This window comes from Manacus vitellinus, unplaced genomic scaffold (assembly GCF_001715985.3).
Source record: "Manacus vitellinus isolate BGI_N305 unplaced genomic scaffold, ASM171598v3 scaffold_16_pilon, whole genome shotgun sequence".
Taxonomy (NCBI): domain Eukaryota; kingdom Metazoa; phylum Chordata; class Aves; order Passeriformes; family Pipridae; genus Manacus; species Manacus vitellinus.
The window spans coordinates 8,433,109-8,453,618 of record NW_021939189.1 but is presented as its reverse complement, the minus strand read 5'-3'; the positions used below and the strand labels follow the sequence as shown (position 1 = coordinate 8,453,618).

General features: G+C 44.4%; 1 non-coding gene across 1 annotated transcript; it reads left to right on the top strand.

The window, feature by feature from the left end:
- Window positions 1-13,881: 13,881 nt before the first annotated feature.
- Window positions 13,882-13,954, top strand: TRNAV-AAC. Its single transcript has one exon. It is a non-coding gene; the product is annotated as a tRNA-Val (tRNA).
- The last annotated feature ends 6,556 nt before the right edge of the window (window positions 13,955-20,510 follow it).

Here is a 20,510-nt window from a genome sequence, read left to right as displayed (position 1 = left end):
CAAAGGGTTTTCATTGCATTAAGAAACACCTTTAAAACCCATTTTTCCCATGAGGCAAGTAGTGAGGATGCAGCAACAGCCTGGAGGTATCAGTGATGCTTTTGAAATATGCTGGAGACTTGGTGCATGTGAATGTGTCTGTGCCTTATGGAGCACAATAGGTTCCTGACCTATTTGGATGCTAGACATGAATATATAAATATTAAATAGCGGTTAAACTGCTACATCAATTCAATATCTTGACAAAAACCTTTGACTGAGGCTTTTTCAAACCAGCAAGATTTAGGCTGTTTTCCCTTTGGGACAGTTTTATCTAAGTGTAGTGCCAAGTTTACCACATTAGAGCTCTTTGCTGAGCCGAGCTCATGTACATGTTGAACAAAGGGAAGTGCAGATTTCTTAAGGCAACAGAGACAAATCTTAGTCTAATCATGCCCCCATTACTGCTCTGCCTGAGCTGCAGGAGGTGGCTGGGCCCGAATGCAGCATCCCAGCTCAGTGACCACCAGCCACAGGCATGAGCTGGGAGCAGGAGGGCAGTTTGGCAGCTGCCAAGCAGCTAAAGCAAGTGGCTTTAGCAACAAGCTATGTCTGCCCTCCCTCCAGGTATAGAGGGAACCCCAGTGGTGCAGATGGCTGGGAAAGGAGAAGGAAAAACAATGAAGAAATCAACTAAATATACACATGGAGAGTGGAAGAAGGGTGACTATACCTCACATCAATGTGGCTGCAGGGACTTTGGAACATCAAGGTGGGTTTTGCTGGAATGGAGTGGACATGGGGATGTGGATTACCACATGCTAGAGTATTTAAGCCCTGTTTGTCTCCACTGACTCTCTGCCTCAGTTGGTCCCTTGGCTTATTTTCTAACCTTAGACCTTGTGTCTGACACCCATACTCAGACTCACCCACAGTTCAAATACCCTACATCTCACTGGTGCTTCCCTCTCCCTTTTAATTCTGTATTAGTACAGAAAGTTGTTCCCCAGGATCTACAAGGCTGTGTCAGGTCGACTGTAACTGGGCTCAGTTTATTGGGGGGGTGGAGAATGTGAAGAGAAGGGAGGAGGAGCAGTGAGGAGCAGTGCAGGAGGGTTTGCTTGCCTGTGCCACTGACTGTCACAGTTGCACCCGTGCATTGCATGAGACACTCCCCTGGCTGCCAAACCTCCCTTTGCCCTTCCCTATCTTCTCTGGACCAAGCCCTGGGCCCATTCTGCAGCACAGGTTTGTGACTGGACCTGGAGAACAAGGTGGAGACACAGTGACTCTGTGGGCATCGGGCATTTCTCTTCCATCCTCATGCTTTGAAGATGTACTCGTATTTAATTCTCTTGGGACAGTCAGTGGCAAAGTGCTCTCTGCATACAGTCTTTTCTTGGGAATTCCTTTGGAATACTATTTACAAAAAAAAAGTCCTTTCAACAGCTGCAGCATGAATGATGCTTTTCAGTAGTGATGAGCTGCACAGTTTGAACCCAACACCAAGACAAGGCACGCTGATGAGTTTCACAAGACTGTGTGCACAACTAAATAGAATGATGACATTACCAGGTTCACTACCAGATTTTTCTGAATTAGTTGAAGATTTAAGGTCTCTGTTAAAAGATTCTTTTGAACTGAATGTTATGGAATATATAGTTTTTCACAGATGTTTCCTGTGTTCCAAATCCAAGAATGCACCAGATCTTGGATCAGTCTGAGATACTACAAACTATAATAAGAAATTACTTGTATCTGAGATACTCTTAAGTTACCCAGGGTGGCAGAAGTGGAATCTCTCTTGTACAGCAATTCAGAGAGATTAAATGACTTGCCCAAGGTCACGCAGGAAGCCAAAGCCAAGATTTCAATCCAGTTCTTCAGCAAATGCCTTAGCCTTTAAGTCTACCCTTTCCTTCTCAACACAGAGGGAGAAAAATTATTACAGAAATCTCAAGTTCAAACTACTTGCTACTTGGAGAGCAGCCCATGTCCTGGCTGCTTTATCAGTTTATGTGGAAAGACTCCAAGACATTACTTATATTGACTCAATATTAAATGGCAATAACCACCACAACAGATTTACTGTCTGGCGATGTCTTCCTGTCTGCTACAGTAACAGTAATGATAAATTTTTTCCTCATTAAAAGATTTAGGTACTTAGTCTCTCTAGCAACTTTTTGAATTTTCCTGTTCTTGGGAAGATCAAATCCTTACTCACAGTGTTTTATCAGGGAAAGATCACACCTGGCACTATTCTACTGCATGAGGCAGGTTTTGCCTGGGAGTGATTCTGTGTTTGAAGGCACCAGTTGACTTTCATGCTGTCAGTGCCACGTGGCAGCAACCCATGGGCAGATCAGGGATGCTCTGGGAGGACGCAGTCAGCTAACATCTGCTGTTTCCTGGGAAAGGTTCAGCTCCAGTACTGAAAGAAGTCATGGTTAGAGGCAATGAGAGGCTCTGACACTGCTGTGCTGGCAGAAAACCAGCAGGGTGTGCAGCAAGAAAAAAATCTCAGTTATGGACCTTGGGGAAGGTTCAAAATAGTGAAAATTTTTGGAACCCCGGTTCAGGCTTTCATTCATTGCACCAAGCTAGGACTTTAAAGCTGTTATGTGTCAGGAACCAGCCTTAGCACTTGGGCCCAGGTCTGAAGGAGTGCTGCCCATCCCAGCCTTCAAAGGCAGGGCTTTCAACCCTGGGGCTGCCACTGAGAATGTAGATGGAACTTATTTCCTTGAAAATCCTGCACCTACTGAAGGTAGGTTGTTTGATACTGATTTCAGCAGGGCCAAGCTTTCAAGCTACGTTTGCTCATTAATTTCTCTTGCCTTTACTTGCCTAAGTAAGGTGCAGGTGACTGAAGTGATGAGACCATTTTAGTTGTTCTTTGTTTTTTGAACTGCAATTTGCTCTGATCTGTTGTTGCCAAACCACACAAATACTCATCTAGCCTGCTGCAAACATCAAAAACAACCTGAAGAGCTCTGCTGCAGGCAAGAAAAAAATAATATTTTGCAGCACTTGTTTGTGCTGGCTCCCTGTGTGAAATGCTGGTGCAAGGAAGCTCTTCGTGGCTGAGCCATATGCTGGAGAGAAGCGGTGGGAAATGCGATCTGAATGATTTTTCTGACACCTCCTCCTTTCAGTGAGGCTCTGTGAATCTCACCTCTCTCATCACTGCTGTTGCTCTCTCATTAGAAGCAATCACCAGACTGTTCATACCTCAGGGGAGCACGGTGGCCTCTGCTCTGCAGCACCAAGCTGTCCTCTCACTGGGCTGCTTTTCTCCCACTCACCTCTTTTTAAATCTACATATATATTTATTTTTTTTCCACACACATCAAAGGAGGAAAGGGAGAGAAATGTCAACAATTAATCTCAAGATTGGTGCTGAAGTTCTGCTTTTCCATGGTAAATGTCAGAATCCATGTCCACCCCTTCAATAGATGAAACAAGTCTAATGAGCTTGCGGTGCAGGAAATGTGGTTTTGTGCCTGATCTTGGAGGGACAGAGAAACAGGCACTAGAGGAAATATAACTAAACACTTATTTGCAGAGTGCCTCTGTTCTTTAACCACTCCTTGATAATGGGATGTCTCATTATTCTGTGCTTGCTCAGCACAGAACTGCTTCAGAATGGTGCTTAAGCATGTGTTTAAAATTAATGTTTTTGCAGGGGTTCAAATACATACAGAAGCGCCATCCTGAATAACAATACACTGCAAGAGGGGTAAGAGAAAGAGAATCACCTATGTTTTATGAGTCAGAATCTCATAAAGAGTACCTCTGTCCAGGCTTTTCCTTCTTTGTTGACCTCAAGTACCTCACTTGGTACCCAAATGCCACCCATCACATCTAATGGGTATTGCAGGTGACGAACACCTGCAGGCTTTCATGGAGAGAGGCTTTCCAAAGTGAGCAGGAGGGGTGCCTGGGCTCAGGCAGTGATCCCAGCCCAGGCACACAGAGGACACACTCCCAATGAGACCCTCCAGCATTGGTTGTCATTACCACAGGATATTTTTTTCCTGCATAGGATCCCAAGGCAACTTTCCCTCCTTTGGCATAATACTCAAACTAGTAACTCTGAGTGAGGGACTTTGCTGCACACAGTGCATCAGGCTGTAAGGATAACCCGGCAGAGAGGTGGGCACCACCACAGTCCTGTGCCTGGGAAATGAGTAAATATTTGCACAGCATTTTGAAGAGGTAAGGTAGGACTGAATTATTCATCCCAATTAGATACTTTGCAAATGTTTCCCTTTTCATCTCATCTTAATTCATTTCTGAATGAGCTTGAATTTCATTTGATGCATTTCTTGTAATTGACCAGATGCTGTTTGGGCACACAGTTTCCAAACAGCCCGGGCTGTCTCACAGGCAGCACTGCCTGACTCTTTCCCCCCACCCCATGCTGTTCTTGATTATTATTCCAGCTATATGGCTGGCCATATGTATTCTTTCTCCTTCCTAATTACTCTGAAATTTTTCCAGAGGAAAACTGAACAGGCTTACTTTTGTTTGATTGGATTTTTTTGATAGAAGTTCTAAGAATTATTCTGAATAGGAAAAAAAAAATCCATTCACCCAAGGAGCTGTGAGTAACGAACTGCAAGGGGCCAAAAAACAGACTGAGCTGCTTTACTGGGAAGAACGATTCAGCTCCACTCCTCTCTTTGTCCTCTACTCTTGATTTTTCACATGTTCAGCCTTGTAAAAATGAGATCCAAGTTCTGGAAAGTGGGAGGTTCCGTGGTTTCCATGTAGTTTTGGATTTGCACCGGAGTTTGTCAGTGATGTTGGTGAGAAACGTGCAGCACCCGCCGCAAGGCAAGGTCAGGCGAGGCGAGTCATCACTTGCATAAGCTGCAGTGTCCTTGTGGCAAAGTTTAACCTTCTTAATAAGCACCAGCAGTTTGACTTCACCAACGCTAAGTGATGCCGGCTGGATTCCACCCGGGGTCCCTGCTGCAGGTATTCCAAAGCTTTGATGGGAATATTGCTATTAATCTACAATGAGGGAAGGTTTTTGCTTGATGTTAATGATACCAACGTTGCAGGCACTTGCTTGGGATTAGAGAACTTTTAACTGCTGAATGTGTCTATTCTTAGTTTCCTCTTCCAGCACAGCAGAAAATAATGATCCATCAACTCCAGTGGAGCACTGCTGATTTACACCTGCTGAGCATCCAGCCTAAGGTGTTTCATTTATTCCACCATTAAAAAAAAATAAATCATGGAATCATCCCAGTTTAGATTATGAAAATGTGTTCTTTCTGATGGAGCATCTGGGCAGCACATTTAGAAGAGTTTCTCTTCTCCTGCACAGTACCAAGTACTGGCATTATTTTGTATCATGTGATGATTTTTAAAAATGTATTCAGCTTTCGCCTTCTATTATCTTGGATCATTAGCCAGCATCCTGTTATGCAATGTGATCAGTGAAGCTTGGTGCAGTATCTCACAATGTGATATCATTTCTCAAACAGAGCATGCAGTGGGGAAGAAATTAATTTCTCAAAGCTGCGGCATCATTACTGACACAGTGAAATCAGATGGCTTTCCTAGTTGTTTTAAAGGGTTTAAATGCTCAGGCTGAACACTGAGCTGAGAACATTGGAGAGTTATTTAATGGATCCATTTCCAGGACAAGAGGGCTATTTTCTTCTAGGATGTGATTACATCAGTGAATGAAACTTTCCCGTGCTCTCCTTGGTTTCCCTTTTATTTGGACCTGTCAGAGCAAACTCCATTTTATGGATATACCCCAGAGACAAGGGAGACGAAGACACAGGGAAGATCAGATCTCGATCCACAGCCTCTCTGATAACCTCCTACCAAGCAATAATTTAATGAATGCCTCCAAGGCAGCTCCACTGTCCCTGGGCAGCCTGCAAGCTGGGAATCTGACTAGCCATGGATTAATCAGGCAAGTCAGTGCACTGCATGTATGCCACGCAGTCCCAGAGCATCTCTCTCCAGAGCACAGACAAGAGACGTGGGGTGCAGCCTCCCCAGCCTGCCTGTTCTGCCAGGCACAACACTCTGCAGTCCAAGACAGTCTTTGCCCCAGGGGAGGATGAAAACAGTTGTGTAATTTTCTCCTGAACAAATGATAAACTGGCCTTCCTCAGATAAGCCGCTGGAAACAGAAGAAAATTGCCATACTTTTTTGTTCAAATGCCTGGACCCCTTTTGTACATCCACAGTTTAGAAGTATGAATCACTCATGCAGAGGCATTCGTGCAGATAAAGTGCTGTGCCACACTTTGAAAAATTACCTCTGGAAATATGGTTCAAATGATGCAAATCCAAGGGATGCTGTATGGTGTTGAGAACTCATTAAAATCTTCGCTTCAAGAAGCTTCCTTAAAAATTGTTGTCTGTGCTAGAAACAGGCACACAGTTTGAGCCAGAAAGCAAAATTAGTTTGTTTCTTCCTTGGGAATGGAATAGCCAAAGTTCATTTCAGATACCGCTTTGCACTTCTTCATCCCTAAATTGTTATCCACAAATAAATTAAGTAAAGAAGATGTTTGTCCTTGCCCACTAGCCCAAAAAGTGTGAGAGGACATCAGTGTTTCTGCTCAAGCTGTGACCTGCTGTGTGTGCCAGCAGTTGGTGGAATTGCCTCTCTGGAGTGAAGAGGACACCTCCCCATCTGTTTTGCATTTATTAGCCTTGACTTTAAAGAACAGACACACGTTTTGCAGCAGTGCAGCTGGAAAACTAATTTTTTGTTAGAGATATGTCAAATTGGAATCCAGATAAGTGCCCCAGTGTCATAACAGCTTCAAAACGTGAGTACAGAACGAAGACACTGACCCAGCCCAAGGGAGCAGTCCCTCAACCCGTACATACCAAAGCAGAGACAAGCAGCTCCCACCAAGGTAACCACAGCAAAAGCCTAATTCTTCTTCAACCAACCACAACAGCCTCCTCCCTCTGCTCTGGGGCCAGTAGAGTCACAGGATTTCTGAGGATCACCCATGGCAGAAGATGACAATGACTCCTAAGGCTTCCCCTGTTACTGCTCAGCCTGGGTGACCTGGTCCTGGTGGGATTGTTTCCTTAGACAGCCTGGGCTCCAGATCACACAGCACCCCCCATGACCTGCCCAGCAGGCAACAAAGCCCTGCTGCAGGTCATGGCTCCACACTGACATCTTCCAGAGGCCCCAAGCACCTACTCTACAACCTCACCACTCTTGAACACTGACAGTCCTTGAAATTTTCTCCAAGGGACTCTGGAAGCTATTTTCTCCCATTATTTGTTCCCTGCTCCTTTAGGAATATAGCATTTGTGAGCATGTGCTTGCATTGGGCAGCACACTCTGAACACCAGCTTCTGCAATGAGTTCTGCCTTTCTAATGCACATCTTAGGGATGTAAATTTTTGCAAATGAGAAATGTTCTCTAACATTATGGATACAGTTTATGTTTTTTGTGGAGATCAGAGAATCTGGCAGTGTTACACAGTGATGACATTATTCCAACTCTGAAAAATTCAAAAACTCATTTAAATACTGTCAGTTGTGTATATAGTTTTTCTGCTGCCTGTGATTACCAGTTGGTGAGAGGAAGGGCACAGATTACAGGCATATTCCAAATGTTTGTCTTGTCCCTGCACTTTTTCAAAGGCAAGCAGATTTCCCTTTTTCCCATAATATTCAAGGCCAGCTAGACCTTCAGCTGGTTTAGGAAGAATTTGCAATGAACGCAGCTGAAGCATGAATTGCAGATATACCAAAGTTTTTGCCTTTCTCTCTCTCTCTCTCTCTCTCTCTCTCTCTCTCTCTCTCTCTCTGCTACTATTGGGCAAACTTTACAAATGGTGCAGTTACCAGGTGTCTAAGCAATATGACATTACTACTTTATTCACCTTGTTGCCCAAAGCTGTGCCTGATGGACACATAACTCAGTGCTAAAAGGAGAGTGATACTGCCTGGGTATTTAACTCATTTTTCTATAAAATTGAACCCATTTCTATTATGCTGTATAAAACCCCTGACAGCAGAGAGAGGCAAGGAAGGCAGGTATTCATCCTTCAGCTTTACAAAAGAAGAAACAAGGAAGGGAAGTTTAAATGACATGCCCAAGGCTACACAGCACGGGAGTGTTGAAGTGTAGGTTGAAACTATCAGCTCGCGGTCCCCTTCCTTCACTTAACACTGTTGCCCATTGCTTCCCCAGGCCAGGAAAGCTGGCATTTCCTTGTCTGCAGCCTCTGTTAGAAATATTAATTGAAGTTTCAGTTATTCAGTTTATGAACAGATACACTAAAGGGAATGTTTGCAAGCCGTTTCCTGAAGCAAGCATGCAAAGCAACAAAGACTTTACACTGGCATATGTCATGTCTGCATGAAGGACCCAGGGAGTGGCTTAATGAAGGACGGCAATTCATTTCCATTCCTTTTACTTATTTTTGCCTGTTTACCCATAAATCTGTTCTTTGTTTAACATAAAAAATAGAAACACTTGGGATGGCAGCTTTAGATATGAGAGATTGATGAGCTGATGGGCAGGCAGCTGAACATGCACTCCTTCACTGCCAGGGAGTAACTCGCTGAGCAACTGGCATGTCTTCTGCCTCTAAGTGAGAAAGGTTTGCAGTATTTCAAGGATTTTGGAGTACAACATTGTTTCTCATATCCACATGCATTGAGCCTATGAATACTGGTAGGTAGTTCACTCTGGTTTTGCAGTAGTCAGGAGGGCTTTCAGCAGGAGCAGGGATATTGACTCAGAAGTGAGATGCGCAGGTATGAGGATGCACTGTTGTCATTGCATTAGAAAGGAGGCTTTTCATATTCATCCTGCTGGTCAGTCTCCAGTAGGTTGATTTACATGGAATCATCAACACTTCACCTGCAGGTATTACCTTGTGCATGGTGAGTATTTAATGTAGCAGGGATAGGAATGATGAAACCTGGCTTGGAAGCACACAGGAAGATTCAGAGAATTTCTCTATCAGTGAGTAGCCCTTAGTCATCTCTGTTGTCTCCCTGAAGGAAAACAGCCTCTGAAGGAAAGACAGTCCCTTTGTCACTAAAACCAGCTTGCCTGATAAAAAGTTTACAGAATCCAGTTCAGAGCCAGGCAGAGGTTAGTAGATGAAATCCTACTAATATCATCAGTAAAAATTCCATTTATTTCAGGGGTTTTAGGCTTCTTGTCCAGGCCCTGAACCAAAGTCCAACAAAAACTATTGAAAATGTCTTTTTTTTTTTGATGCTGTGCTGCACTTTGTTTGTAAGGAGACTACACAAATGAAGTGCTTGTCAAGTCTCTGAAATTCATGAAAAAATTCCTATGATATGAAGTGATTGCATCACCCATGCTTGCTTATCTTCCTATGAAGCTTGTGAACAATGTCGCTCCAGGAAAGTATGAAAGGAAAGTTTGCCAAGAGCCTTATTTCTGTTCTTGACGTTCACAGATGGTCAAAGAAATAACTTCTACCAGAAGGATGCACTAGAACAGCTTTGAAAACCAGGGCCTGTGTATCCTATCTTCTGAGTTCATGAGCTTATTAAGTTTTTTAAACCAACTCTGTAATTCCCTTTAATTCCAATAACCTTTGCATGGATTGTTGACACTTCTATTGAAACTGCCAGATGCTGTTAACTGGAGTTGCCAGTCAGTTTTACATGTGCAGGTGTTGCTGTTGTGAGCAGCTTTGTGCAATTAATTCAGCTGTCACAGAGACTTTGGAAGCCTGTTGTGGATCAGATTGTATTGGTTTATTTGAGGCCTGATCAAGAATCCTCCCCAGCCAAAGGTAATCCCTAGATTGACTATATAGGCATTAAATCCTAGCCCACTTCCAAGCACAGGGACTGCTCCCTTTCTTCCCCAAGCACTGTGGCCAGAACAACCAGTTTGAGAGAAGGAAAGCAGCTGCTTCAAGGGTTGGAAGAATTTCCCTTCCTAGTCAGAGGCTAGGATAGAACTGCCCCAGGGTAGTAATGCTCAGCCTTACTTGGAGAGTTACTTGAAGTTTACAACACATCATCATCAGGCATTTTGCTCTGGATTCATCTCACCTAACATGAAACTTCTGCAGATCCCACTTGAGGAAAGGCATCCAGGTGTGCAAAGATGCCACTGGATACACCTCACTGGGCAGCCAGACTACAAAATCACAGAATATTCTGAGTTGGAAGGGACCCACAAGGATCATCAAGTCCAACTCTTAAGTGAATGGCCCATACAGGGATCAAACCCACGACCTTGGTGTTATTAGCACCAGGCTCTAACCAACCAAGCTGAATCTCAGCATCTACCCTGTGCCAAGTACCCAAAACCTTTCTGCAGTAAATCTTCAGAGCCAGTTTGGCTCTCCTGAAGTTTCTGCTGCTTTGTGTCCCTCTGCTTTGGAAACAGATTGCCAGCCCAGACCCCCTGTTTAGCTCTGCCAACCTCCCTTGGTCTGCCTGCCTGCATCCAATTAATGTGCTGCTCGACGGTGGTTTTAAATGGAGATTATTGACCAAATGCTTTTTCAGCCTGATAAATTCCCAGATTGATACAGGAGGGAAACCAGTATCAATAAGCACTAAGGATCAGCACAGCACTTCCCACCACGGGACATTACCGGATAAATGCTAAGTTATTATTATCATCACTGTCTCTGGAGTTAAGCCTTGCTCCACTTTTGAAAGCCTTAGATAATGAGGTGGGAAGATAAAAATGTGTAATGAGAAAGAGAGACCGTGGGTCTTAAGCAGACACCTGGCTGAAACGGGAAAGGTGGCTCCAAGACTTGGTCACTAACCTTGAATTGCTCTTTGCTGCTCAGTGTGGGGGTGACTCATCCTCTCCGTGGATTCCCTTAGGAACATCTTCTGTTCCTTGCAGTCCGTCAGGGGTCAAGTTTCCACTGAGACCCGCGGATATGATGGCACTGGCTGTCACCAGAGCTGAAAACATGGATGGCCGACCACCTTAAGCTTCTTGCCTTTATTAATCTCCTGTCTTTAATTGCAAGGGAATTTCTTCTGCTGCAATACACTTATCCAATATCACCAACTCTCCAGACTCAAACTGTTTCAGAGTAAAGACGAGGCAGGGGTCTCATGGCTGTCATGAAAGTGCACTTCTAAAGTGGATTAATAAATTAACCCTTCCACAGCCCATCTTTTAAACAGCTGTCACCTGGGATTTTACACTCAGGGCACTGCTATTTTTCCTCTACAGGGCAACATGAATGAGAAATACAACAGTCTGGGGGAACAAGTCATTGTGAGTGGGGCAGACAAGAAGGGGCCCCTGTAACATTATGTATTTGAGGAATTAGGGAGCATCCTTCATCTTAGCAAGCTGTTCTCAGACCTGGGCTCCAAGTTTATTCTCGGTATCAGCCTACCCTGTCACCTTGAATTAAACCCTTTCCTGTGCCTCCACTTCTTCCATTTGATGATGATGGTGGGGATGAAAGAGAACTCCCTCATTCAGTGCCCCATACATGTCAAATATGTCATATCACATGGTTGTGAACCAGCTCTCAGTGCTCCCAGGCCAATTCTGACAAGGTGACAGTCCAGCTTCCCTGGTGCCTCCAGCAGGCAGCTCCTCCCAGTCCCCCATTCCAGGGTGAGACTGAGCAGAACTGACAGGCAGGTGGGTGGTGGTGCCCCTGTGCTGCAGTCAGGGGTGGTTTGTGTACCTCTCTCCTCCTCTTAATAATTACAGAATATTGTGAAACAAAATAAGATTTTTCACCTAATGTCTGTACTTCATAAAAGTGTGTTTAGACAGATGGTTGATAAAGAGGGTGAGTCCTCCTACCCTGCAACCTGAGATTTAACAGCATAAGCTAAACAATGACACTTACTCCTCAGTGAAACATTGAAAAACCATGAGCAATGGAGCTCTGACATAACATTTAGTCAGGCACAGCACGAGTTAGGCAGCAAACCAGCAGAATCAGCATATTTTCCTTTGTTTCTCTTACAAACTCTCATGTCAACAGTCTCAGCAGTTGTTCTTTGGAGGGCATTTATACTGTCGCAGTTGCATTACACTGCTATTTATTCTTTCTTGTCTTTGTGAGAGGAAAGCAGAACAGCAGACAAAGGCTTGTGGAATTAACACATCCAAGAGAGCAATTCAGGGAGTGAATATTAAAGCAGGAGAGCTGTGCAACACACCATCACCCTGAAGCTGTAGGTTTTTCCAGTGAAGTAGCAGTGCTGCTGCCTGCATGGAACTTATCCACTGGCAGAAACTTGGTCCTAGTGGCACATCAATTCAATGAATGCTCAAGCAAAGCACTGAGCAAAGTCTCCTTGTCTGTCTACAATATGAAATTAAGAACAGATTCAAAACTGGCTGTATGAACGCTGATCGCTGGCTATGTTGGCGTACACAGGCACAGTGAAAGGTTTCAGCTTGCATTCCCATCACATATCCTATCAGGCATGGCATCAACCCACCTTGTTAATTGAGTTATGTTTATACATGTTTGGCCTCCAGCACTGACTTTCAGATGAGCACAACAAAGTCTGGAGGCTCCTCTCCTAAAATTTTTGTTCTCTTTATTTTGTTTTTTCCGCATCCACACAATGCAAACCATGCTGTTTTTTCAGTTGCTGGCCCAGTATTCCCACCTGGGCCAGTACTATGCAGCTTGGGATTTTCCTGTTTGGCTGACAAAGCAGGCAATTTCTTTCCTTCTCCCAGCAAAGCTTCAGTGGCTGCCACCATGCAGCCAAGCACAGCACTGCCACTCCTGGTCACAAAAGCATGAGAACACCTCCCTGGAACCCATTTCCTACCAGCTCCTCCCTTGTGCTGTGGGGAATCATAATCCTGAGTTCACTTCAGCAGCTGGATCTGTGATTTTGTTTAGCCAGTTGTATTCCCCCATGCTCTCTCCTCTCCCTATGGGGAGTTCCAGTCTCCCCTCAGAAAGCAGCAGTTCATTACCTTCAATTATTTTGCACTACCCATTTTCCCCTGTTCATGGACCCCAGATACAGGTACACAACAAACCCAGTGGCCAGAAAATGACCCTTACTTCAGTCCCAAATCAGTATCCCTGGCAGGCTGACACCTAACCCAACATTTGATACATTCATGACATATAGCAATGACAACATCCACAGGAGTGGCCTGCCAGTTTAAAGAAAAATTTGCAAAACCTTACAGGTTTCCAGCACTCTGCTGACCGCAAAGTGCTCCTCTCTTCTCCTCAGACCTGAGAGTAACACAGATTTACCCAGAAAGTGCCATTCTTCAGGTAAAATAAGATCCGGATGAGAAGCAGTTGGCTCCAAACCAACTGAGACAAGAGACAGCCGATGGTGAGCAGCTGAGACCATGGCAAAATAATGGTTACCTCACCCTGTGCTCACAGCATCTTCTCTGTTTAGGAAGATGGATGGTCTTGGGGTCACAGAAGCCTCATCTGCTATGGTAACAGCCATGGCCAAAAACAAGCGCTGATTGCTAACTAATTTCCACAGGCTCCTTTTTTGCCAACTCTCTGAAAATAAAACACCTCATACATTCATGGGTAGGAGTGCTCAGAAAGCATGGAATTTGGGCTGCCTGTACTGCAGGGCGCATTGTTATCCTGCCACCCACACCTCGTATACCAGGCTGTGGAGGGAATTATCCATCTCCCCCCTGCTCAGGTGATTGCTCTCCCTGCAAGTGGCAGAGGTTTATCTCCTTCTCCCACAGGCAGCAGATGGTCCATCTGCCCCAGAGAGCTGGGGGAACATGTGCTGGGCCAGCTGCAGGCTCTGCCCTCCCAGAGCAGGGAGACAGACTGAGATGCCAAGGCTACATCTCTGGTTGCTCCTAAGGCAGCCCAGTGGATTCCCCTCTCTTGTTCAGCTAGCAGCCATTTCTCCACGGCAATGACAGAAATGCATTGGGTAGCTTTGTTTCCGTAGTGTAGTGGTTATCACGTTCGCCTAACACGCGAAAGGTCCCCGGTTCGAAACCGGGCGGAAACACCACGTTTTTTCTCTGTAACAAATGTGGATAGAGCCTTTCCCAAATCCCAAATCTTTGTTCGTGAAGCCCAGCCATGAAGAGTGATGAAGAGCTTTGATACTGTCATCAGCCTCAGACTTTTTGGCCAGGCAAAGCACATGAACTGTCCTGCAAAATACAGAATGGGGAAGCTGTGACAAGTACAGTGTGGCCAGACCAAGGGGGTGCATATAGGACTTAATAATAAGCAAAGCAGGAGTTTTAAAATGCAAAGAGAAGCAAAAGTGAATTCAGCAAACAACTATCAATTGTGTTTCCTAAGGATGGCTTTAACTATCTCCAAAAGTTAAGATAACATCAGAAAAAGATATGCATTAGCACAAAGATGGGAACTTCTGTTCCCTTTTAGTGTCCTATTGCTGGGTTTAGGACTGACAGTAAATACATTCAGAAACTGCAGCTGATCCAACGTGTAGCATCACAGCTGTGACTTGTACAGGCTGGGAAAGCATATTCTGTCCTGTTCTGTTCTGCTCAGTTCACATTTCCTGGCACAGGAATTCCTATCCTGACTCTGTGCCCTACAGCAGCAGCATGGAAGTGGAAGATTCTCTTTATTTCTTTCTTTATTTATTTATTTGGAATGAAATTTTTCTTGTCTGCTTCATAGAATCAAAAGGCTGGAAAGAACCTCAGCATCTCAGCAATTTACTAGTCCTTTCCCCTGTGAAAGCTCAACCATGGCTATGACACTTTTACTTTTGATAAATATTTATCCAGCCTCTGTTTGAAGACCTCCAGCTGTGGAATCCTACAGCCTCCCCAGGAAACCCTCATCCTTGCCATTAGAAGGTTTTACTTCCTATTTAGTCTGAATCTTCCTTGCTGAAGTTTAAGCCATTTCTTTATCCTGGAGAGAAGAAAAGATTATTTTCTTCCTTTTCACAGCAACTTTTATAAGTCTCTCACATTAAGCAGAAGATCAGGGAGACACAGCAAAGGCTGAAGCTGTTTCTGCCCATTTTGGCAGTTCTCCTCATTGAAGGTAATTAAGTGTAAAGAGGTTCTTTCTCCCAGTGCAACAGGCATGTTGCTAACATGCAAGTAGGCTTTGTGCCATCTGAACAGATGCATATGTATGCAGGCAAGAAAAGGCCATGTCTGAGCATCAGGCATGAAAAAAGAATTGAAATTTAGACAGAAACAATCAGGCTGTTTCTAGTGTCATAATTTCACCAGAGATGAGCAGAAATTCAAGTGGGTACATCATCTTATCAAACCGTGATATTTCCTTTCCCCCCCCCCCTTCTTCATCATTCACCTCTTTGAAAACAGTGTTCAGTAAGTTATTCCCAGCACCCAGAAACCAGACTGGAGATGCACCCAAACCCTGAGCCATCAGCTGGCAGAAACTTCTCCCAGATTACCAAAGTGCATTTACCTAGGGATATCTAGCCCATTTGCTGCACATTCAGAACCACAGCCAGCCTGTACCCACGCTGGTGCAATGCTGAGCTCTCCTACCAACATGCATCAGTGCCCACAGCTCTGGCTGCCATCCTCAGGAAGATGGTAGTACTCTGACCATAATCAGGTCCCTCCAGCCTTACTTGCTCCAAGAGCTGTACGGAGCTAACAAGAACCAAACATGCAGCAGGTGGTTCCAGCTGAGTTCATCACATCTTTGCCCAAAATAACCTGCTGGACAGCTGTGAGGAGGAGAATCTCATCTGGCTGAGAATCAGCATAAGGAGGGGAGATAGGATGTGGAGTCAGGCAGAGAGGCTGTCGTGAATTATTGATGGTCCTCAGTGGATGGACAACTTTCCTAAGTTAATAGCCCTGCAGTCAGTGCTTTTTTTGGTACTTTGAGAGCAACAAAGCACATCTGGTCTTGCTTCTCAGGCTGGTAAGTACTGAATTGCTAGGGAGATAGTGTCCTTGGTGCTAAGAGGACTTTTTATCTTATTTTGCAGTATATACCAATACAATCAAGAGGTAACACTGGGGAAAGGTTTGTCTCTGCCAGAGACTGCTGTATTATGAAGCTTTGAGGATGCTCTTCTCTGCAGGGCTTAACCAGCAGGAAATTGTCTGTCTTAGCCTGAGAGCTGCAGGTTGTGTCAGACCAGGACTACAGAGGGCAGAGAGCAATTCTAATTAAAATGTTTTTACATGCTGTCACACACACAGAGCTTTTCCTTTTGTCATCCCAGATTTCTGAGGTGGTCCCCCATCTTTGGTGTTTTCCTTGCAAGTCTCTTCACAGAGTAGATCTTTAGCCTGAATCATTCCTGAAAATAATTCTTATTCCTAAACTGTAGGAGGAGATAAAGGAGATTTTGAGTTTTAAAATCCCAAGGGTCACAGCCAAAGTATTAAGGCTTCCCAGAGTTTGGTTTGTGGGTTGGATGGAGCACCCAGAAATTATCTTCTGTGCTGAATAAGCTGTTCCTATCACATAACATTTCTGTGCATTAAGCTGATCTATGTTGACATAAGTGGGATATTGGGGAGTACATACTGGGACTCCTGATACTTTACACAAGGCAGACATGGATAATTGAAAAAGATGTTCCCTTCCACAAAGCACTGCAGGCCCCCTCATCATCCCTCTCTTTCTGTTCCTTCTTTATGGCTAAATTGAAAACGAGTGCACTGTTTGCCTCCTGCTGCTCTTCCCACTGTCTCTCTTTTATGCCACTGGCAGCAAAGCTCAATGTTGATGGATAATCAGATGGGAGATGCACATTAAGCTTCTGCCATCAAACCATGTCACAGTGGCTGGGAGCTGGGTGGTCATAGAGGGCAAACCTGTCCTCTGATAAAGCCCAGGTGAAGACCACCGGGAATCACATCTTGCTCCTGAAGGCAGTATCTGGATCCAAGTTTCCCTTCCTTATGGCTTCTAAATGTTTCTATGCTTGCATTTCAATAAAACAGTTCTCATTGCACACGTCCAGTTAAGAAAGCAATCCCAAAAATCCCAGGCCAGTGGTCAGGGATGTAGGACAAGAACTAGGACCCCCGTTGGGTGGTCGCTCCAGTCCACTGGACCATCGTCTGCACCCACTTATTCCCATCCTCTGCTCAGTGACCAGAGTTACTGTGCTAAAACAGAGGGAGAGAAAAGCAGAAACACACAGCCCAGCACCAAACTGCTCCCATCAGGTGCAGGGATAACCAGGGAAGCAGCTGTGTAGATTGCCACTGGGATTTCCAGGGGATGCTGTGAAGCTGGTACCATTTAAGTGCCATAATCTACAACATCAGCCCAGCCTTGGCTCTGCCTGTCCCCTATTGATCCACAATCTGGGCTTGAGGGAGCTGCAGCTCTCTTCCAAGACGATTCTGTGCTGCGTGTTTTGACTGGAAGGTATGAATGTCAAAATGTACTGAGGGGTTGAGGTATAAATGCAGGGGAGATGAATGTAGTGAGACATGCTATTATTTAAAAATACCCTGAATGATTTATGCACCTTCTGCAGCCCTCATGCACCCCCTCACTAATGCTTATGCATTTATGGACTTCAGTTTTCAGCGAGGTGTTTCTGCTTTGAGGAGGAGAAAAAAGATTCCTGACATTGAACTGAGGCTTGTAACCACTATAAACCCAGCTCTGCATGTTCCTGGCCTCCTTCCACACTTCAAGAACTATGAGGTACCCAGCAAAAGGATCAGGCCACAGGTTTACAACAAACAGAAGGAAATATTTTTTTCCCCTGCCATGCATAACTGAGTGACTCTCTGCCATGGGATTATGGAGATGGACAGATAAATAAATTCATGGACAGGTTAGACAAATTTATAGAAGACAGGACCAAGTAATGGCCATTAAGTGGGATGATCAAGATGAAATTTCTGCTTAGGAAGTCACCAAATTCTGATTGCTGTAAACTACAGCAAGAAGGAAAAGAGAGCTGGATGCTTAGGGAAGCGCTGGTGTGCACACTCCCCAGCTCATACTCTTCTTTAAGCATCTTGTTTAAGGGAGGAGTTGGGGATGGAGGAATGACTGGTCTGACCCAGAATAGCTATTATCTAAGTTCCTCCCCCAGCCTGGTCACCTTCCCCCAGGCAGCATCCAGTCCTGACTCTGACAGAGCCCAAACCTGTGGTCTGAACTGCAGCGGAGTCACCTGGCACCAGTATCAGGGTGTGCATCACTACCAGAGAGAGGCTGCTCAGCAGCAGTGAGCATTAACTTTGCGAGGAAAATAAATTATAGTATTCATTTTGGGGGGTTATAAAACCAGTTCATTCTGCAGATATAAACATTATAAAATAAAGCATAAAATAAATCATTAAAAATGGGAACACAGCGGGAGAAGAAAGGAAGTAAGGAGAAAGGAAAGGAGAGGTAATGAATCTGGAAGGACAGATAAGCAGCTGAAAGATGGAAGACAAAAATAAAATCAGAAAACAGACCTGCAGTGGAAGGAGGGTGTCACAGACATTTGAGGGGCAAGTTCATTCGGTGACTACAGTCAGTGGATTTAATGTTGCCTGCAGATTTTCAGCTTAAATTTTCAAGGAAATAAACTTCTGAGTGATTACAGTGTCATCTAACCTCCCAGAAACATCACCAAGTGGTTAATGCATATATACACACATAATATGTGATTTTATTTATGTATACACACACACATATGTATATACTATTTTAATATATACACACAGAGATGTTATTTTTTAGGACTCCAGAAGGGAAAAAAGGCTCTTTGTGAAAAGCATCAATGTTTGCTGTTGTCAAAGAGGGAAAGCTACATACGTTTCATCTGCTGTTATTTCCTAGCCCTGCTGGAGGTGTATCGCCAACAAATGTTACCCAACAAAGCTTGGGAATGTGACAACTGAGTGAAAGCTTTGCAAAAACAGACTGAACAATTTGTAAATTAATCTGAAATGAGACGAGTATGTCAAAAAGACCCATCCACAAGCACAACGAATTTTAAAATTCAGTGCTGTCACCAGTGATGGCAGTTTCTTGAGAGGCACAGTGGCAGGGGGAATGTGCTGTAGCCACAGTTCCCTGCACACAGCTCCTGCCTGCACCTGGGCTGGAGCTCCGGGTGGAGAGAGGAAATTCTTGTGCACACACGCTCTGTAAGTGCATAAAAGCCATTACTTTATAGCAGCAAGGCTTTCTCTGACCTTTAGATAGTTCATATCAGAAAATGGCACCTCATTATGCAGTAGCTGCAAGAAGTTGGAGTAAATGGGCTTTTCCCACTGTAAAAAACAGAACAAAAATAAAACCCCCAAAACAAACAAACAAATCCAAACCTGTCCTACAGCCAAGATGTATTTGAGTCCTTTTCTTGATTCAAAACCTTCTCTGTGGAGTAATACAGCTCAGTGAATGCCCCTCCTTCCTAATTCACTCCAAAGTAGAGATGATTAAAATTAACCATTTATCATGGTCCCCTCTGCACAGGGCCAACTGCTCTGAGCTGCGAGGAGGTGTAGTATTGCTTAGCAAGGAAATTCCAACAAGGACATGGCACAGTTTCTTAGGACCAAATCCAATTAAAACATTTCCATTTTCATCTCCTGACCACCCAAAGTAAAGCAGAGTGCATCTAGCTCCAGAGCACTTCAAAGCGCTGTTTAATTGTATGAATATTTTAAACGTAACACAAGAGAGACAGATCCTCTGCTGCTCTCAATTAACGCAGCTTCACAAAGTCAGAGAGATGCACACCAGTGAGGAGACTGGCCCCAAATGGGGTTTAAGAAAAAAAACAAACCCACAATAGCACAGTACTAAAATTCAGCTTTTGCAGAACATTTACGTATTTCTAGTGTTGCTCCTCTGAGTGATGCTCTACATAGTGCTAAAATTTACAAGGGTCTGATTTTAGATATCATCCCTGCCTGGCAGGGCTAACCTTGCTGGTACCTGGTGAGGATGCAGCCTCAGCACCCAAGTCCTGCAGAGCTGAGCATCCCTATGTCCTGCCTTAGATTCCTTGGCTGTTTGGGAATGTGAATCCCCACTGACGTGAGATTAACCATTTCTGGAAGTCTTAATTCTCCAGGCTTCAGCAGAAAAGAGAATTTGAACACCACTTGTAATGTGGTACTGAGTACTGGGTGTTGGAAGGCAGCCTCATCTCCAGCATGTCCTGGGGCTCTGTGCAGTGTTTCTGGTACAGCAGCTCTTGGAGTTGTCTCATTTAGGGAAATAGAACAAAATACCCTCTGAAAAGAGCCTTCTGCTGCTGAGTCCAGTGTTCAGAGCATCCTGAGTCTGTAAGGGCCAAGGAGATCATGAAATAAGTACTTGTGTTTCCTTTTATGTGGAATAGTGCAGTGTTTCAGGATCTCAACGGGAAAAGCTACACTTTACAGGAAAACATTCAGTAGAGTTTGAGAGATTTATGTTCCCACAAGAGACCTATTTTGGATGGCTAAACCCCCCACAGACAGAGTCCAATTATCTGGGGTTTTTCAAACCTTTTCCATGGAACCCTGTTAAATTTTTATAGAATCCTCAAAATTCCCACTCTGGTGAATCCTCCGAGGTTTTGTCATTAAGGCAGTTCCTGGAAGAGCGCTCTGCTTTTAGGGGGA